General features: G+C 42.3%; 1 protein-coding gene across 1 annotated transcript in view; it reads right to left on the bottom strand.

Annotated features, from left to right (window-relative positions):
* Positions 1-12,971, bottom strand: part of jupa (junction plakoglobin a) — a 43,274-nt gene extending 30,303 nt beyond the window's left edge. The window contains exon 1 of the mRNA XM_036550293.1: positions 12,868-12,971. The gene's annotated coding sequence lies outside the window, so the exon portion shown is untranslated. The remainder of the gene's footprint in view (positions 1-12,867) is intronic.
* Positions 12,972-21,398: the final 8,427 nt, after the last annotated feature.

The following is a 21,398-nucleotide window of genomic DNA, read 5'->3' on the forward strand; positions in this document are numbered from 1 at the left end:
GGGTAGACTCAATGTTTCACACTGCTGCCATTTCCTCTTATCCTTTCCCACTTCTGCAGTGACCGCATGACCAGGGACTGCATGCTTGGCTTCCAGTGACCAAGTCTGGGGGATTCTTTAGCAGGGCCTCTAAATTACAAAATTTCCACAATCCACATTCACACTGGCCTGAGTTAACCCTTCCCATGGTGCACCAGTGGAGAGGGATCATTCCCGGGGCCCAACGAAAGGCTGCCATTCGATGAGGCTCTAGCTTGTAGTGCAGTCTGAGTCATTCTACGGTAAGACAGATAAAGCGCAGACCCATCACCATGGCGGCACAATGAGCCCTGCAACCGAGCAAACGCCACAGCTTTTAAGGACTGGAACAGCCCTGACAGACTGGCTTCAAGGCAAGACACGCAATTTCTGACTGGGACTATGGAAAATAAAAGGGGGGAAAAATCCAATTTGATACGTTCTGACGCTGTGATCATTAATGCCAGCTTTATAGCTCCTTTGATGCTTCCTCCTGGCCCGTTTCTCCCATCTCCGTTCTGATAACAGCTCCCGTGTGACGGCTGCCCAATCCCCTTCCCACATTTTCTCTGATCAGATAACCAATCTGCCACCCAATGCAAATTGAAAAAATCCTTGCTGGCAGCTGCGGGAATGTTTTATTTTCGCACACAGTTTTGTTTGATGTGCACTTTAGTGAGGGCCTGAAACAACAAACACACATCGCCAGGCTTGACTAATGCAATTAAGAGCTAGGTTCCCAAATGAGTGTGCGGAGGCAAGATTGCATAAGGGAGAAGAAGCATTAACGAAAAAACCCATAGCCTTGAGCTCTGGGAGAATTTGGGACAATTTACACGCATCATGATAAATAAATCAATAGACCACGAAAAAAACGGATCCCCCTTGAGCTGTGCCAATTGCATACAGGAAGACAAACCTGGCTAATAATGTGTATCCTTTTGAGACAGAGAAAGGAAGTCTTTTAGAAAGTTTTGCATGAACTCAGTATGCAGTCATATATAGATATATTCTTCTCATCCATCAGCAAGACTCCATTTTGCACCTGGGAGAGGGGAGATTGGTATTGGGTAGGCGGTGGGTACACTGATCACGATCTCTGTGGTGAAAGATTTATGCCTGGATTCAGATGGGATTTTCTTTGGTTTTGACCCTGTTGTCATGGGAACGGTAGGTCAAGTCTAATTTTCCACAGTTCATTCCCTAACAACAGGTAGCGGTATCTGGTCAAGGTCATATTTAGGCCACCCTTTGAAAAACACGGGTATAGTACCATTAAAGAGCCCAATGGGGCTATAACTGGCAGCACTAGCAGACAGTGAAATGTGCTCAGCCTCTCTTTGATATACTCATTTGTAAGACTTAAGAACTTGAACTGTAACAACATATAAAACCTTGAAGCAAATATCACAACTGATGGAGAGAAACTTTGTTTCACAGACACAAATTAAGCTGGTCACAAATCTCTGTTGATTGTGACTTTGCCATTTCCTGCCAGTACACTTATTGGACAACACGCACCTCTAAAAGGTGTCCTTGAGATGTCTACCGTCTGAAACCTCTCAACGTCAGAGGCCTCTGCAAATAAGAACAATACAACAGGGCTTACCAGAGCACACCCTGCAGCCATGCTGTGAATGACAAACACACGCACAAACACAAACAAGCTCAAGCAAGCAGACACACACACACACACACACACACACACACAACACACACACAGTGGCAGGGTCAGAAAACCCGAAGGCGCAGACTCTTTCTCCAAACACACTTAGCAGACAGACTTGTTGGGAACTGGTCGAGTTGCTTTGACACAAAAGGAGTTCCATCTACAGCAAGGTAGTATCCTGGATTTTCAAAATGGCAACCAGCACTTCCATCTTTGCTGTAAGAATTACAGTGCTGAACTGAAGAAACAGACCTACAGTGGACAGCCAAAATCGCCACAAGGCACTCTCATACATCAAGCTACTTTCCCCCTCAGAGGCTACATTGACACTGTCACCAGGACATGCCCTGGCTCCAACACACACAGGGGGAACAGGCAGGGCACTGTTGGTGACTGTGAAGAGCAGGCTCCAGTTATTGTTTGCACATGCCACTCTCAATGATTTTCCAAGCTTTGCATGCACTGGGGTGCTGCCTGTCATGCCAATAAGGCCATTGTGAATTTAGCAAGTGACAGACACACAGAGAGGGAAGGAGCAGAGGGTAGGGGAATGGGCAGAGAAAGAGTTCAATGCAAATGAAAGTGGGACAGTGGGCCTCGCTGTTTCAATGAGGGTTCCAATGGAGAGAGGTCGATAGGAAACATTCCAATTTAAAAAAAAATGGGGCAGTTGGCGGTGGGTTTGTACTGGCGCTCTCTACTGACACACACTCACTGCTGATGCATACTGACACACACACGCACTACTGACACACACACTACTGATTCAATCAGCTGGTACACACACTACTGAAACACACACACACACAGATACATGCACACACACACACACACACACACACACACACACACTACAAGGGATAGGTATCGAGGCTCCGTACTTCAAAAGCACCAACCGAATAACGTTGGTACTACCAAGTATCGAAATCTGTTTACGCATTCGGTGCTACATTTCGGTACTTTGTGATAAGGACTCCCTATTAGTTTTCTCATTTAAGGCTTTGCTCACAAAGAAATTTTCGTTTGATCATTCAACAAATGTCAGACGTTCTGCAAAATGCACACAGTGACAATAAATTCTGGAGAATCATCTTCGGGTAATTAGCAAACTAGCCAACGTTAAATACCTTGATACCTAATGTTGCTAACGGGGAGTGTGTGTGAGAATGAGCTAACTAATGATAGCTATACATGGTTAGGGGCTAGGTATATTGGGGAGCTGTAAAAGAGATCGTATATAGAGACTGTAGAGATAGAGCGAATCAGAATTTGCAGACACCAGAATGGAGGCTAGCGCACCACAAAATATCCACTTCCCATTGATTATAATGGGAAAACTCCTGTCCGTTCCCACCAAACTAAGGGGATTACAGTCATATTTTCAACCAAGTTACACTCATAATGCATATAAGAATAATAATCAAGGCGTGATTTTACTTGACACGATTCAACAACAAACTTAATGGAATGTGTATAACTGATGAATAGCATACAAGAATTTAGTCGTAAAGTAGATTGAACTTTAATGGGTACTGAACTGCATATGAAGATCGAGATATATACAGATCGAGCCAGCACTTGTCAGTGATAATGAGCGCAAACGGTCTTGTGCCGTATCTAACTTTAATCCCAGAAATCTTTTTTGATATACCAATTTTAGTTACAGCAAAAATAATTTTGTACATTTCATATTTCATTATTTATAAAAGCTGTTCATACAGTTGTTCAGTAAGAGAACAATAAATACTTTGCAATGTGGAAATTGAGAAGTGTTGGTTTATTTTGTCAAATGAAATGAAAATTGTGGTTATTGTAGAAAAAAAAATGTTTACAACAACGAGCATAATGAGGTACTGAAAAAAGTATAATTTTGGTACCGGCACCGAATTCCAGGTACCGGTATCGGCACCGATACTGAAAAATTTTAAAGGATATCCAGCCCTATAAACTACTGACACACTCTGTTGACATATGCACTACTGAGCCACCTTCTGACACACACAGACAACTGGCACACAGTCCTGATGCACACTCCACTCTACATTTGTTAGATGGAAGGGGAGGGGTCCGCAAATCTTTCCTCTTCACTTCTCACCACCCTTCTCTCTCCGACTCCCTGTCATTGTCTCAGTATGCGACTGAAGCCAGAAGTGTTTGCTTGCGAGGCAAGAGCCTGTTTTGTGCCCATGCTGCCAATGCTCTTATCCCCGCCAACCGCATGCTTTCAAAACAGGAGAGAAACAGTGGACTCCCAAGGCACTCTGCTTCTTTCCTGCAACCGTCCCTTTTTTAGCCTCAAATGCGACAAAATGCTCAGCAAAACCCTCCTCGGCCCAAGGACCAGTCTCTAAATCTCTTTTTCTGTAACTATTCGAAAGCTAAACAAGGACATCCTCAAAGGTTTTTTTTTATTATTGGGTACTGTCAAGGTTATTGCTGGCAATAAAGTCAACATGACAATGACAATGTGAAACCATTATCAAACATCAAAACACCAATCATGTATTATGATACGTACTGAGTACGACGTAGACAAATGAGCATTCAAAACCACATCCTGACCAGAATCGCCACAAGAGAAGAGATTTACAACTTGAGTAAAACCCAGAGATTAGAACATGGGGGTTCTGTGTCAGGGCTGGCTTCTGGGGAAAGACACAGAAGCACATTCTTGCGCAGTGGAATGGCGGAACGGGACTTTCAGGCGCGTTTTATCAGGTGATCAGGAATGTGGCAGAGCCTGCGTCACCCGCTAGGCACGCCCGATAAGCAGCAGCCGGGACGTGGCCCCTGCCGAGGTCACTTGCCCCAAACGAAATACACAAACTGCCCGTACTCAGCCCCTTTTCTGTGAGACTCCGGTAGTGAGGTACTCCATGTACTGTCGCCATTCTGTGCTGCTATCTTCTCTATAACCTGTGCCAGCTGAGGATGGTAGACTCCACCATTTTAATCAAACTTTTTTCTGATTTTAGGCTAAATATTCACAACTGACACATTGCATTCTGACGGACAGTCCAGATCTGTTCTGGGTAAAAATTACAATGTTCAGTCCACCCTGTCATCGGTATGTTTAAGATCAAATGCCTTTTTTGTTAAAATTCTGGGCTCTTTTGACTCTGGCTCTATCTTCATGTATTGCCATTAACCTGCCATACTACAGCTGTAGGTGAGCAATATCTGAGACAAGCCACTTCTTTTTACAAAAAATATACCCAGGCCAACAGTATGGTAGCCAACCCCAGATACTACATACAATTGCTGTTTAAACCAGTGTGAGCAGGTCAAGTAGGAAGTAGGCATGCTCATCCTCTGTAAACACAACAGCCAGAGAATCTTTCAATGTTTATTTCTAGGTGAGTAGTGGGATCCTTTTCATATAGCATCACTATTTCATGCTAGAAAATACACCCGAGATGGATTTGCATAATTCACTGCAATCCTCTGGGATAAAAAAAAAATCACATGGATGAGTGTTTTGCTTCCAGTATAAGCCACTGAGTCACCATACAAATTTGGCACACTATCTTGATGTATGTACAAACACAATATAGGTGGGAGTAGGCCACACATGGCCCATAATAAGCCCTGGTTAAGGGAAGATGCTAAACACTCCCACCAATCAGAAAACCCAGGGACTCATGAATGCTTTAATCTCAAATATGGGGCACACATATACATACGCATATATTTCTTTAAGCAGAGGAAGTTTAAGGTTCAATGGGGGCAGGTCAGTCAAGCAAAGGGCCAAAAATCCCTTGAGAAGTGTCCCATGGAGTGCTGGCTTAAATGTAGCCTCAGAACTGACAAAGTATCATCTCAGCAATAACGCTGGGTCATAGAAAATTTACTTAGGGGCGCGATCAATACTCCTAATCACCGCCATCGCTCTTGCCCTAACTTCACAGCGATTTCAAAATGGCTCATATGCCCAGCTGATAACAGGGCGTGTCCATCACACTGTGCAGACGACAGCTTTCGTTAAGAGAGGGCAAAGACCACTCTGTGAAATATTCACAGAGCAGACCAGACTGGCTTCCCTCCTCCCACTGCAAAGTACACCTTTCATGCTCCTGTCGTGCACATGATCCACCACCTGGGTTTCTGCAAGCGCTGACGAGCAGCCCAGCCTTAGATAAGGATGAGGGGTTGAGCCCACTCAGATCGCCCAATAATGACTGGGCATGGGAGGGGAAGCTGATCAGATTTCTCACTGGGCTGGCTCATAGGCTTTCTCCACAGCCGGAACCTGTGATTCTAAGGGACTAATTGCAATTCTTACAGTGCACAGGCCAGGGGATATAGAACTCCACTCCAGTCTGCATGGGGAGAACAAAATAAATCCTTCAGAAGGCAATGAAGCGGCTTCTTTTCCTATAATCTTCACAATACAGCCTGAATAAAATCTTCCATACCTCTAACACAACAGATGTGGGGCTACAGTGGGGAAGAAATAGTGGTGCCAGAGTATATATAAATGATATAATTTACTTTATCAAGTAGAAAAGATGGTGAATCCTGAAAGCGCTGCCTGGACTTTTTCCGCTTTAGCATTTACATCATACATATGAAAGCTCCCATGATCCTCTCATTGCAGCCCCACATTATCTAATTGGTTCAGTGCTGATAGGCCGACTGCTGACGACCAACCAAAATTGTGTAGAATAAGAGGAGACAGATCTGGACTGCGATCGTGCAGGACAAACCGGCACAGCACAGAAGGCACAACACCCTGCTCCATCTATAGCATCCTATAGCATGACCGGCCACACTCTTAATCCCAAAGCATGAGAGGCGTTAAATGAGATTACACTACAATCCCACCATTCAGCAGACGCTCTTATGCAGAGCGATTTACATAGATTATAATTTATACATTTTACCTATGAGCTGGATATTTACTGAGACAATTCAAGGTAAAGTACCTTACCCACAGGTATAGCAGCAGTGCCCCAGCAACCTTTTGGTTACCAGCCCTGCTCCTTACCTCTATGGCACACTGCTGCAGGGCAGGTCCAAGCCTGTCAGACTGCAGGAGACACCAGCATCATGCTCCCTGTTCACCGTGCCAGTCCCTCCTGGTGTGTGCAAACTGGTCTGGTATTGTGTCTAGCGTGCGCGGCTCACAAGAGCTGTGCAATAGTCTACCAGCTCGTGAATACGTGTTACGGAGCTACCAGCTGACTCATAGCTGTCACTGAGAAGCAGAGAGTCAGACAAGGAGAGAGAGAGAAACCTACAGAGGAAGAGAGACAGGGAGAGATGGACAGACAGCGACAGATAGAGAGACAGACAGACAGAGATAAGTGGTGTGAGAGAGAAGCACAGGAGCAAGGCATCTCACATCAGATGCCTGGTGCAGCATTTCCCCTGGAAATCTTATGAGAGTCCACCTCCCTCAGTCCGAACCCAACACAAGCTCCACCACGGAGGGAGGAATGTACGAGGGTGAAGTCCACCTGTTTTCTAATGGATTGGCCTGTGGGTGTGGGGTAGGTGTGTGGCAGAAGTGGGGGCAGGCTGTGACAAACACCTGGAGACTCAACACAGCTATGCACTGCTGTCATCACCCAGTAGGAACCCATGTATAACCAAGTTAAATCTACTGAAACACTCCCATGTACTAGTCATCGCCCCTGGGTAACTACAGTTCAACAGTGAAGCCTTATTTTACAATGACAGCTGCGGCAATAAAAATATTAGTTTCGAAAACCACCATTAACCCATGCCATTCCCTTAAAAAATATGTCTGCGTATAATGACTATTTTATGCAACAGTCTATCATCATTAAACAAAATGACTTCCTTCCACACCAGGACCAGTAATAACAAGGAACTAAAAGACAGTGCGGGACTGTAATATAAAAATGAAGGGTGCAGGTGTTTTTCTGTTGATAGGAGGGAGTTAAAATTAATCCACACCCAAAAATTCTGATATTGTAAGCAAGTGGACCAATGACGACCTGCAGCTGCATCATGGTGACAATCATCACAATACCACAGCGTCAGTGGTAAGGAAGATAATGACCACACTGATCTGATGACAGTCTTGTGTCTTTATTACCTGCATCAGCAGAGCTGCATTGCGTATGGGGGGGGGGGGGGGGGGGGGCTCTGCGCTGGGCAGATTACCAGGGCGACAAGGCTGCGTTAAGCAGCTTCCTGGTGACTGTGGCTCACTGATAAGCAGATTTCCCAAGCTTGTTTGCAGGGCCTTGCTGGGATCACAACATCTGCTATTAAATCCTGACTCGGGTGAAAGTTGGATTGCAGGACCTGCGTGGGGGTGCCCTGCTGCTGGTGGGGGGGGGGGGGGGGGGGGGGGGTGGAGGGTGTCATTGTCGCACGAGCACTGGCTGGGGGAGTCAGCCCACAGGCTGGCATTCCATACCTATGACCACTATCTTTTTCATGGAGAAGGGATGGGTTTGGGGTGGGGGGATTGGGGATTGGGGGAGGGGGTTGGGATTGATAGCATGATTTGTTTGGGCTGGTATCTTCTTGGTTTAAGGGTGTCACTTAATCCCAGAAGATTACACTGATATCACACAATCCCTTTCTCCAACTCTCCACAGCACATCCATTATCTATACACATAAATCCTGCAACCCTGAAAATTGGTTATAGGTGTATGGTCATTCCATTAGCGCACAAATGTATCTACGCAACACATGTACACAGACACAGCGCCCCATGCCTAAGCCGATTTGGCTTTTTGGTGTAATGGAGCTTCCAAAAGTGATGAAACACCCTCTTACTGGAGAGAAAGGGGGAACAAATTCATATTAATACTTCTATTTTTACAGTAAGTGTATTTATACCCTGGTGAACTGTATTTAATGGTACTTGCCATCCCAATGTAGGACAATATCTGGGTATTAAGATGCATTGGGATTACTGTGACCTGAGCAGTGGTAAATAACAGTATAAACCCTGGCCAAGGCAACAGAGCCAGGCTCCGAACACAAGTTAGAGCACACAAGGAAATGCACACACATAAACACAGGCACCTCAAATCCTCTCCAGGCAGCAGCCAAATTATTTTAGCAGTCCACACACCAACAAGGTGCAGCTGGGCAGTCTCTCCCAGAGCCCACACAAAGGACTTAATATGTAGAGCGCAGCAGGATGGTTTCTCCATCGGTGCAGTGTGGGTACCACTGAGGAGGATCAGCATAGGTCCCCCCTCACACACACTCACCCATTAATCCACAATTTCACTTTCCATTACAGAAGGAGCAAAACAGACTGGTCTCCACCAAATACTCAGTGAACACCTCACATCAGAATACACAAAGGACACAGCAAAAGGAGGGGTTCTTCAGTGTCATCTATTTAAGCGTCAGTGACAGCACAGCAGTGAGGCCGGCACCGGCTAACTGTGTGGTCTCAAAAATACAAAGTTTTGAGAAGGCCATTTCACACCCATGTGACACATGCTCCTTTTAGCATCTAAAGAACCCTTGGAGCAGAGGCTAGGTGAAATGATCGAGGTAGTACTGTGAATTCCAGGGAAAGGTATACTTCAGATTAATTAAAAAGTACTGCATTCAGGAAAGAGTAAGTGTAAGTAAAATGAACTTTCACTTTCAATGAACTTTCCTTCTTAATCACCAGTGATGGCTTTGTGAGGGAGAGAAAATAAGGTCAGCAAAAGCCTGCATATAAAGAGCGACATCTAAAACTGAAGTGGAGAGAGATCATGCTGTGATTACACTGGTGGAACCAACAACAAGGCAGAGCTGCTTGGGAATGTGAGGAATGAGAAATCCCTGGTCTGGAAGGCATGCCACAAACTGACAGGTTGTATAATAATGAGGCCTTACATAAATGGAGAGGATACCTCCATTTCACTGTGCTGTTCAGTAACAGTCCATTCCAGCAACCATTATGGTAAACACTGACACACAGACGCAGAAGCGTGTATGCGCACACACACACACACACGTACTCACACAGAGACACTACCACACACACAAACTCACACAGAATTATTAAGGAGGAATTTTATGTTGCAGACACCATTGTTTGCCATTTTCCTCAGAAGACCCTTTCAAACATACAGATGAGGTGGGGAGATTGTGAAAAGGGTATTTACCGCATTGACAGGACAGGATTAGGGGACTTTCAGCATCTCCAGATTGGACTAGCCTCTGAAAAGATCAGTATTTATTCTGCGGACTTATTAGAGCAGCTGCACCAGGGAATAATAAACTATATGACATAATGCATGCATGTCCTAAAAACACTGGCCATTGATTAAAGATCTCATTATGTCTCACTTTCTCTCTTTCTGTTGATCCAAGCTGAGCTTCATCGTGACACCATTAGCACTGCCTGACTTTTTACAAGAGTCTGACACCACAGAAGAGGTCCGTTTCTACTCTGGTGCACCATTAGGGGTCTGTTTAACCAAGGTCAAATTGATTTATAAGCTTCCTGGTTTGCAAGGTCAACCACTTACAGCTGACCTGTGAGTGAGGGCCATTTCTGATTGGCTGTGTCTGCTGTGCACTCACGGCAAAGCGCACACCTCTCTGTCAGTGTCAAATGACTGGCACCTCTGGTTTCAGTAAAAACAAACAGGCTTGGTGGGTCACTTTGGGAAAATTTGCCAGACAAAAGAACACACAGTCACTCAGGCCTGCCAAATGTAGACAAATGGCACACATGACAATGTGATCTGATAGCAGCAGATAAAACACTGAGTACTTTCTGCAAATCCCTCTTATTACACAGGAAGCGTTCTCATTGCAAGGCCTACATCAAAACCCACAACCCAACACCAACAACAATAGGCGGGTTCCAGTTACACCACTGGACTCCCAACGGACAGACACCCTCTCACAACATTTCTGTGACGTTCTGGCAAGACAGCATTAGCTTATAGTTTAGCAAAGTGCTTGCATGCTGAACCCACCGACAGCTCATAATTACAGCCACGACAGAGATTAGACAGGAAGGGCAAAGATCACACTGGCTGGGAGTGGCCCATGCCAGGGTAGACTTGGTGATCGAGGAGCAGGTGTAACCCAGACAGAGCATAAGCTACCCCTCTCCTGACAAACTCCAGCCCCCCTGGTGATGCATCTTTTGAATTTTTTGTCAGGGGGTCCTCCAGATGTTCATGACTCAGGTCATGACAGTCAGCAGATCTTGAGGCCTGCTACTCCGGTGAAAAACACTGCTAACATTCAACCGAGTTGCTAACATTTAACCAAGATGATCTAGATGTGGGTGTCTAATGGGTATTTTAAGCAATGCCTTCAGTTTTAAGAGCACAAGTTGACACAGGGGTCACTTTTATAAGGAAATGGCGATTATACTTTTGCTGAAAACCCCAGACAAAATACAATTCACCTGAAAAACAATCTCATTGACCAACATTGAATTTCATTATCAGCACAGGTACTGCAGTGTTGAGAGTGAAGCTCATTCAAAGACAGAAGGCATCACAAGGGAAAGCTCTCAAGAGGACAACTGTACACTTTGCTTTCTGGTACAGAACACTTAAACTCCATCACAGTCAGTTAGTTTGATTTAGTCAGGAAGGGAACAGTTACTATTACAACAGTCCCTGAACTAAAATACTGATCAAATAAATCTGATTGTTGTTTACTGTTGGTCAATGACATCATTTGTCAGGTGAACTGTAATGTTTTTTTTTTGTTCTGACAGAATTATTTTAAACCTTTTTAAATAGTGCAACATTGAGTAGCCTTTAAATATGCCCACGGCCTTTTCATTCTAGCCTAACACTCCCACAGATAAACCAGGCATTGGTCGGTATGTGCTGTAACTAGTTGAAACTTGAATCAATTCTCGTCATGGAGACGGTAAAACATAGCTTGGTCTCAGCAACTGCAGAAATGCCTCACACACGACTTGAGAAATACTGAGCACTTTAGTGGCAAAACCTCTTTCAAATATAGTCTGAAACGGCATTCCTAAATGTTGTGCCCATTTAGATGTACCACATATCAATCTACCATGGCCTATGGTCACAGTTCTGGACGATTAATAATAAAATGAATGTTTAATGTATCCGAGGGTCGTAAGAGGTTCCATATGAGAGAGACTTGGCAGTGGTCATGGGCACATAGGGGCGGGAGCTTGTTGACAGTAATCAGGCACCCACACAAGTTTTCGGAAATCATCTCACAGCACACACCAACAGCCTCGTCAATAAAGACAAATAATAATAGTTCCACTCCGAATATAAGTGGATTAAATAGATCCTGTGGCACCATACATTGGTGACATAGGATCTAGACACAGTAAAATTTTATCCCATTTACATTCTTATCAAACTGGCAAACTGCCGAGACGATTATACTGACTTCAATGCATGTTTTAGAGTTTTGACACTGGGGTGTGGCGCTTTGTTACACCTCTCCGGCGACATTCCGAATACGGTAATAAAAACACACGGGGCAATAATGTTAACCCCTTCAAAGAATCAGAGGCACTACGAGCCCATGTCCAACAGGGCATAAGTTTTATAGCACGTCTAAATGCTAAAGTCAAATTGTTGCATATGACAGCAGAAACCACACTCAAAATTAGTTGGCGTTTTATTAAAAATATATTTCAGATGGTTTTAGAGAGGGAGACAAGTGTGTCGTTCAACTTGTGACTATCGTTCCATAACGCTAGAATCAGGACGCTGCGTTGTCACCCTGTTTTGCTGTTCAATTTCGAGACGGCAATCATGACAATTCAGTTGCCTGTGCCACTCTTTCCATGTCGATATCGATATGTGGTGGTAATTGCTATGTGTGCTTTACTCAACGCTGTATCGCATGAAAACATACGTTGCATGGCATAAACCGTGGTGGACAAAAGAAATGTTCTAATGCAAACAAACAAGCTATAAAAACATATACCATACAAACGCAGCCATAAAATGCAAGTTTGCGGACAGTGTGTCATGCTATGTAACTTCGCAAGCAAACAGCACTAAGTCAAAAAGCAAAAGAGAAAGCGAATTGTATTTCAAATGCACATATACCTACCTAATCAACCCCAGTGCATACTATGTAGCTAAGCGACACTGTTGTTCAATCGCGCGATTCAGCAGTAAATCTCCAACACAAAATAGACTACAATTTTACAAGAAAGTACAAATCGGTTTCAGTTTAATATAAATGGGCACCCATGCAAAAATTAAGAGACGTTACCTTTCAAAGAACGACAGCCGGTTTCGGGAGCTCCAGTAACGTAACGCTCCAAAAATAAACTTTTCGTTTTTCTCCCAAATATCTCCCCCTGCCTCACACCTCAGCCCGAAATCCGGAATGTGCGGAACAATGAATGTGACAACGTCGTTCCACTGAAGGCTCCACCCCGAAACCGTGAGCTCCTCCCAGGTCCGGCTATTTGAGCTATCATTGGATAAAACGACAATGAAGGTGTTCCTCAGTTAAACGTGAGCCACTAAAATATACCAATTGTGAATCAGAACTAGATTTTTTTGGTATTTTATTGGTTAGCGTAATGTCAATCTCATGTCATCAATGAGCTCGAGCCGTCATTGCTTTGTTATTGGCTACCGTATTTTGGTGGTTGTGTTGTAGATTCGAGATGTCACTCAGGGCGTTGTCTGCCTTCGTCGAATTCCCTGCCCACTTGATAATTTCTCGTAGTGCATACGGTACCTGGAGAAAGTACACGAGAGACCGACCACACCTGGGTGACGTAACGAAACTGCTTTGTATTTCTCAGACATGAGGTGAGTCATCCAGGCTGGTCAGGACATTGGCTTTTTAAAACAAACAGGCTTGGTGTAGTCAGACATTTTTTTCTCACGTAGCTGTTGTGTAAGACTGGTAATCGTTGTTGTCATGGATGTTTTTTTTTTCAAACTGCAGTGGCATTGGGTGCTTATAAAGGCGCCGTATTACCCCGTGTTCTAACTAATACATTTAAAGATGGACATAAGATGGACATAACTTGGACATAAGATGCTCAAAATTATTTAAGTTTAAGTTGTTTCAGGCCCACTCTTGTTGTGTATTCTCCATCATTCAACTGGTCTGAGACCATTTATAGTCTATGGGGAGTAATCATATATTTCCCCAAATTTGCTAAACATGCTACCTCACTGATTTTTTCTTCTGAACAATACATGTTAGATATAAATTTTCACTATTCAACAAAAATTTTAAATGTTTTCTGTTAATATTAAAAACGCATATAGAAACAAATTATTATACTTATCTACAAACATTAAACCATTCAGGATATTCTGTACACATGAGCTTGGAGTTATAAGACCTATTTAGTCAAAAGTTTTGCGTCACTGTCCAGTGCAGTAATGATTATATGACCTTCACTAATAACAACCTATTAACAAGCCATGTTTGTTAACTGTTTGTAGTTATTGATGTTTGATTAATCTACCAGTTAGCCATGTCACCATTAGTAATGCTAATATGTATACATAGAATATGACAATACTGTGCTGCATTGATCCAATGAAACTGAGTTATGTAATTCTTACTCTGATTATGTAATTCCTAAATTATTGCATGCAGTATAAATGTAGAGGGGGTAGACAAAATATTGGAAACACCAACTGAAAAATGAATCAGTCATCGCAATTAAAAAGGAGTCTACACATTTTTTTTTAATTAGTGTCAAAACTATTTAACAATATGTTTCTGTTATAAATGACAATTTAAAGTCAAAACTTTAATATATGAGTCTCTAAAGAACATGAAAGATAGATTTTGGGAGTTCAAATAGTTGGTACCCGAATTGCAGGTGGGTCAATCACAGAAAAGACAAAATTATTTAATGTGCCAAGGGGAACAGTGTCAAAAAACGGAATAAAAAAAAGAATAACAATGGTCACAAGTCACTGACAGGGATAGATGGACATGTATTAGGACAGCTGCTAAAAACCACAAAAAAAACAGCCAACCACTACCACAAAATTCCTCCATGAGCCCATCTCAAAAATAACAGAACTGTCCTGATATTTATGATAGGGCTGCCATTTGGAAACCACTTGTAACCAAGGCCAGTGTGCAACAACTCATAACCTAGTGTAATGAACAAACCACCTAGAATTCTGAACTGTGGAAGAATTCAATCTGATCTTGTTAGCCATATTTTACACCTTTTCCTACATCTGTTTGGGTTTATGTTTGGAGAAAGCCAAAGGAAGCCTTAAACCAACATTATCTGTTTCTAGCTACTAAACATGGTGATGGATCTGTTTGGGTGTTGTCAGCCATGTTGTGGGGTCCAATTAATGCTCTGCATGGTAGAATTACAGCCAAGGAATATGAAGCTGTAACTATAACTCCCCCATATACAGTGATAAAAGTTGCTAAGAGTTGTTTCAGTAACACCAAGATGACATCAAACATCTTCTATGGCCTTCCCAATTACCAGATCTAAACATCTTTTATAGGAAGGTCTGGAACTTAGAGTGTGGAATAGATTTCCACCTTCTTCATCTCAAAGAACTGGAGACTTTCCTTCTTGAAGAATGGTCCAATATCGCACTAGAAACAGATCAGAACTCAAATAACAGCATTCCACAGAAGTTGTTTTGAAAGCAAAGAGCAGCCAAACTCCGTATTAGTTAAAAATATTCATATATTGTTTGGTGTTTACATTATTTTGTCTACCCCTGTAGATATAATGGCCTCTATTGTTATCCTATTCAGAGCATACAGTTCTGTCCTAAGGGAATAATAAGTAGTACTTTCATATGATGTTTTATATATATGTTTTATATGTATATATATGTTTTATATGTAGGCTACTGTCCTCTACTTGATTCAAATATGACAGTTAATAGATAAATATTTTTGCAATACTATTTTTGGCTTTACATGAAAAACTGAAAAATAGAAGCTTCTATGTTTAAAATCTAATTAATTTGTCTGTTACTAGCACTAGAAGTTCTCTAATTTTTGCTCCCTTTAATTTATTTTGTTTCATTACAATATTATAGGCTCTGTAGCCTCCTAGCAGCTGCCTTACAACAGCCTGACTATGCTGAAATTGTACAGATGTGTGTCATCACAGATAACTTCTAATACAAATGATGAAATTTGTCCCTTTACTTTTCTGAGGGTTTCTGCATGCAATACTTTGTTGAGCTTGGTAGGGTTGTTGAAGTATTCATTTTCAAAGTGATGGCACCAGAAAGGGACAGTATAGAAGACACCGTTGTAAAGAGACATCGTACACAGACAAGGGAGTCTATGTGCGGCAGGCTACTGGGGGAGGCCTTGTCTCATTTATTGCTGCACAGCTTCCTGCTGTTGTTAACTTAAAATAATTCACTATGCCCTTGCCTCCGCTTTTGCTTCTTACTTCAATGATAGTCAAGAAGCACATTGTAAGTGTCTCTGGATAAAAGTGTCTGAAAATGGACATGGAAATGAATGAGGTATACAAAATTTAAGCCACTTTTTCAAGACACGTCACTCGCTTATTACACAGTGCTTTATAAACTGGAGGAAACTCTGTCAGTGTATTAATTATTTTGATACTGTTGTGACATCAGATCATTGACAGGACGGAGTTCTTGTCCACAGAACAACAGAGAGGCCTGCTGGCTTGCAGCAACATTTAAATGTGCAACACACCTTGGAAAGGATTCCAGAAGGTGAGGACCTCTGCTGGTATATGTCAGAGGGAGTGTGGGGATCAATCTGGCAGCAGAGTTGGGAAATACTCATTGCTATTCAAACACCTACTTAAAAGTAAGCTCTTTAAACCATTCTCAAACTCCTCTGAAATCATTTGCATTAAGAGTCTCCTTTCCAACTATTCAGTGCTAATTTACTCTTTCAGAATCTCCTTGCTGCTGTCAGCCTTGCTGCATAGCTTCCTGCTTTACACGATGATTCCATTTTTGTCTGTGTTTCAGGGAGCAAATCAGGTAATACAAAGAATGTCTTGCCTCTGTGTATTTTCCCAATGCGGACAGTGTTCCAAAAGGTACACTGCTTATTTCACTTGAACCTTCTGAGAAAAAAAGCACTCAATTTATTTTCATTATTCATAATATATTGTAGATGTTCCATCAAAAGTCTATAACTTCTTTTTCTTGGCAGTGTGTCACCTGTATAACACAGACACTATTTTAGTATCTCAAAACTGTCTTGAAAGCCCACTTAGTTTGTCCTCTGGGGACCACTTAAGAAAATAAAAATACTTTTGAGAAACCGCAGCATGTTGGCATGTACAATTTATGATCATTCAAAATGTTAAAACATTTAACAAATGCGCAAGATCTCTGAGTGAGAACAGGTTCTGTCTTACTCGGTATGTAATCCTGAATTCTAACATGGGTCTTAACATATCAAGCTGAAAGCAGAAAAATAAACAGCATCGCACACAACTGTGACAGATCACTAACAAAAGAATGTGGGAATCACTATGCAAATATGTGAAAGCTGGAGAGAAGTGATGCAACTGGGATTCTTTTGCAGTGTGGCTTTCTGCAAACACACAAAAAGAAAAACACATGAGTGGCTAACAAAAGTAAAGGATTCATAAAGGATACATGTGCAGCATACTCCTACACAAACAAAGTGAAGATTTTTTGGAAAACAGGTTAATATCACACAGCAATGGCTCAGTCACTGATTGAGTCATGGAGCACACTCATTAACCATGCCCCTTTTCATAACAAACACACAGCCATAATTGATGGAATAACAAACACCACTGAGGAGCAAAGGGATTAGGTTTCGTAATGATATGCTGTATTTATGAGTGATATGGGCAGATTAAATCACTACTGATGGTTTTCCTAGCCCCTCATCTATAAACTCTGACAAATCAAGTTCATATTGTGATCATCTAGTGATTTTAAAACTGTCTAATCAGGCTGGGAAATTTAATGTGTTAAATAATGAGCTCTTTAAAAATAATGAATAGCACGCTGTTTCTTTTCATTCCATTCAGTGACAGTTCCTGGTATTATCTCTTGGTATCTACCACAATTAATTTCTTCCAGCATGGCATACTTTTTTTGACTAAGTGTAAGTGAGATATGAGTTCTAGTTAGTTTGAAGTAGAACAAAAACCATGGGGAAAGGCTTTGAAAATGAGGAGCCATTGAAGAGAAGGTTTAATTAAAGAAACAAAATTCCAGATGGCACTTTGGATAAAACAAGGTCGCTTATATCTGTCATCAGGTTGAAATCTAGTATCTTCAAGGTGCATCATGTTCACAGTGCCACCTACAAACTAAACATTGTTTTGCTGTTGATAAGTGAATTGCCAGTAATTCCAGTTCCTCAGATAGAAGTGACCATTCAGTCAGTGTAATGGTGGCATGCCGCTGGCAGTAACTCAAGCAGCATCATAACAATGATAGGCCATACCATTATAGGAATGCACCACATATTGAAATGTGAAAACTATAAAGCATTCAGCCGAGTCTGTGACATAAACCAACGATTTTGAAATGAGTAGAAACGTCAGAATGCCCAGAAAAATTCTTTTTGTTTATCTGTTTACTTTGAAATGTTGTGAATGAAAATTAATTTGTTGCAATTAAATTAAAATTACAGTATAGTTGCAACTATTTTGTTTTTGCGCTGTTGTGTGCATGTATGTGTTTGTGTATGTACATATACGTCCCAGATGCAGCTATGCTCACATTCATGTAGTGAATGTGGGTATCTGCACAAGTCAGGTAGTTTAATGTAATTAAGTACAGTACTCCTACATTACATTACATTCATTTAGTAGACTGTCTTATCCAGAGCAACTTCCAGCACAAGAGAACATAAGTGTATCCATCCAAGTTGAATGAACAACAGTGTCAGACCAGGCTAACAATGCTCACAGACCAGTGAGTGTGAGTATAACACCATTCAAACCCTACCACAAGTTAACTTGTGCGATCTGACTAGGAAGCCAAGTATACTACCATACATCAGTCACTAGAACACAGAATCCAAAATGCATCACAATACTACACATAAAATAAACAGCAAGTACTAGAGGTAGCAGGTGTTAGGGGGTGGGGATTGAGGTGGAACCAAGATGCAGTCTGAAGAAGTGGGTCTTCAGTTTGCGTTGGAAGATGGCCAGTGATTCTGCAGTCCTAACCCCTGTGGGGAGTTCATCTTATCACTGAGGGACCAGTACAGGCAGGGAGAGAAAGAGAAAGCTGAAAATGAAAGGTTACATACATTATGGTGAGAAGTGACAGAGGTGGGCACCAGGGTGGGTTGTGGAGGAGGAGATAGAAAAAAGGGGACAAAGTATTGTTTAGAGGGGTAAAGGGGAGTAAAATTCAGATCTGAGGTGGCTCAGTCCCTCAGGAAGAACTGATCCAGCAGCTTGCCTGCCTTGTGTGTCGGAGGCGACTGCATTAGGGTGAAGTCAGAGGAGTGGAGCATTGGGAGGAGTCTCCAGGTGGATGTTGAAGTCCCCAGTAGGATTACCGGGGTTCCTCCCTATGGGAAGGAGCTGACAAGAGCCTCCAGTTCCTCAAGGAGGGGCAGGTGGTCTGTAAACAACAACAATACACATTCTAGAAGGGTTAGTGATAATACCAACATGAAATTCAAAAGAGGAGACAGAGAGATGAGAAAGAGGGAGTACAGAGAATTTCTAGCTCTGAGATACAGTATGAGCAACCCAGTCCCACCACCCCAGCCAGAGGTTTGGGGAATGTGGGATAAATGATAAATTATTGGGGCACCAGCCTGGAATTTTACTTAAACATTTAAAACATTTACGTAAATGAAGAATTATTAATTTCTTAATCTAGAAGACATTGAATCTGAGTCGATATGCTGTGTAATCAGACACATTTTGTGTTCTCAAACACAAAAACATTTAATTAAACAATATTTACAAAATGTGGAAGTATGGGAAATATGTATTGTTAAAGATAATACTAATAGCACGAATGCTAGGGTTTGGTATTCAGAATTATTAAGAGAGAGAAGGAATTAAACACACTGATAATATGACATATTCATATGTTAAACTTAGACTTTGTCTATGTTCCTCCTCGCCTTGGCTCAGCAAGAGGCTGTGTAGGGCCTGTCAGTCTCTGTGTGCTGGATAGGCCTGGATTTCTGGTGTGCAGACTACAGGAGGACTCGACTGGATCCCTTGCTTTCTGTCCCTCTAAGCAGGCAGCCTGGTTCTTTCTCCACTTGGTGCTTGTGCTTCACTAGAAGTACATTAAGTATAGATACACTTCCTTGTAATGCTGTTTAATTCTCTCTCCAGTGTACCCTTATGTGGACATAACAAAAATATGTAAAAGACAAGTGAGACTGGAATGCAAATCATGATAACCGCATCCACTGAAGCAGTAAATAAAGTTGCAAAATAAATAAAGTATTGTGTGCACAGTGTATGCTTACACAGTAACAGCATGCACATCCACACAACTCTCAGGTTTCTCTGTAGGAGGTCTCCAATGACAGCTGGTAACAGGAGCCATGAACCCATGGGCAGATGCTGTCACCATCGCCAGCTGCAGCTTATGGTTGCCAGGGCAACACACCTTCCTCCCAGGTAAAGGTCTGTTGTACCAGATGTGAGATAGTGTCAGTTTGGGAAATTTAGAATCATTTATCATTTATAGAGGATGCTCAGCATTATACATGAATATAGACCATGATGATTTTGGCATGTTCTCATATAATGTAAGATTAAGAGAAGAAATGAATTAGAATACAAATCAACTGCAGTAGAGTCACTGACTGTCCAAGCTTATATTTAATATGTAGCTATTGCTACTGTTGGGTCTTCATCGGTACTGTTAATTCTCATATTTAAGGTTGCAACCCAGTATGTGAACCACACAGGTCATGTGTCCAGCACCCCAGCAGCTACACCACATAACAACTGATGTGTCCTTGTCCCTATATCAGCACCCACATTCACATGCATCTTCAAAGTCAAAAAAGTTTGGGCCCATGTTCACTGCACTGCCTAGAAAGGAGACAGGATCTCAAAAGCCCTCTCTCTCTAATGAAAGCCGCATTCCTTTCCAAATGGAGGAGAACAAAGGGGGCCAGGTTGCATTACAGTAAATTATGAATGGGAGCTTGAGCAGGGAGGAGTGTGAGGCTGACTAGATTGCTGCTGCTGAGGAGGGCGGGCATTTGATGTTCCTCATACTATGGGCAGCAGTGTAATATAGTGGTTAAGGAGCAGGACCAGTAACTGAAAGGTTGCTGGTTTGATTTCCCTGCTGAGGCACTACAGATATACCCTTGGGCAAAGTACTTAAACCACGATGGCCTCAGTACTACACTATTTGTGTACCTGTAAACAAGCCATACAGACTTAGGTGTTTTCTCCCAGCACTGTTGGCCAGGCCAGAGCCAGAAAATCAAACCATCCCACAAACCTCCCAAAACAAAATCTTTAAATGTTGATTTGATGTAGCTTTCCCATTCACTGAGAGAGGCGTTGTATTTCAGTCTAATTGGAAGGGGGGGAGAGTTTTGTCCCATGTAAGAACTGTTGATCTAATCAAACATTAGCCAGCTAAAATCCCTTTACCTTCTCTGACAAGTATGGAGAGGATATAGAGAATATATGGCGGCAGTGTAGCATAGTGGTAAGGAGCAGGATTCATAATCAAAAGGTTGCCGGTTCGTTCCCTGCTGCGGCACTGCTGCTGTACCCTTGGGCAAAGTACTTAACCCACAGTCACCTCAGTAAATATCCATCTGTATCAATGGATAACGTAAAAAAA

Source organism: Megalops cyprinoides, chromosome 1 (genome assembly GCF_013368585.1).
Source record: "Megalops cyprinoides isolate fMegCyp1 chromosome 1, fMegCyp1.pri, whole genome shotgun sequence".
NCBI lineage: Eukaryota > Metazoa > Chordata > Actinopteri > Elopiformes > Megalopidae > Megalops > Megalops cyprinoides.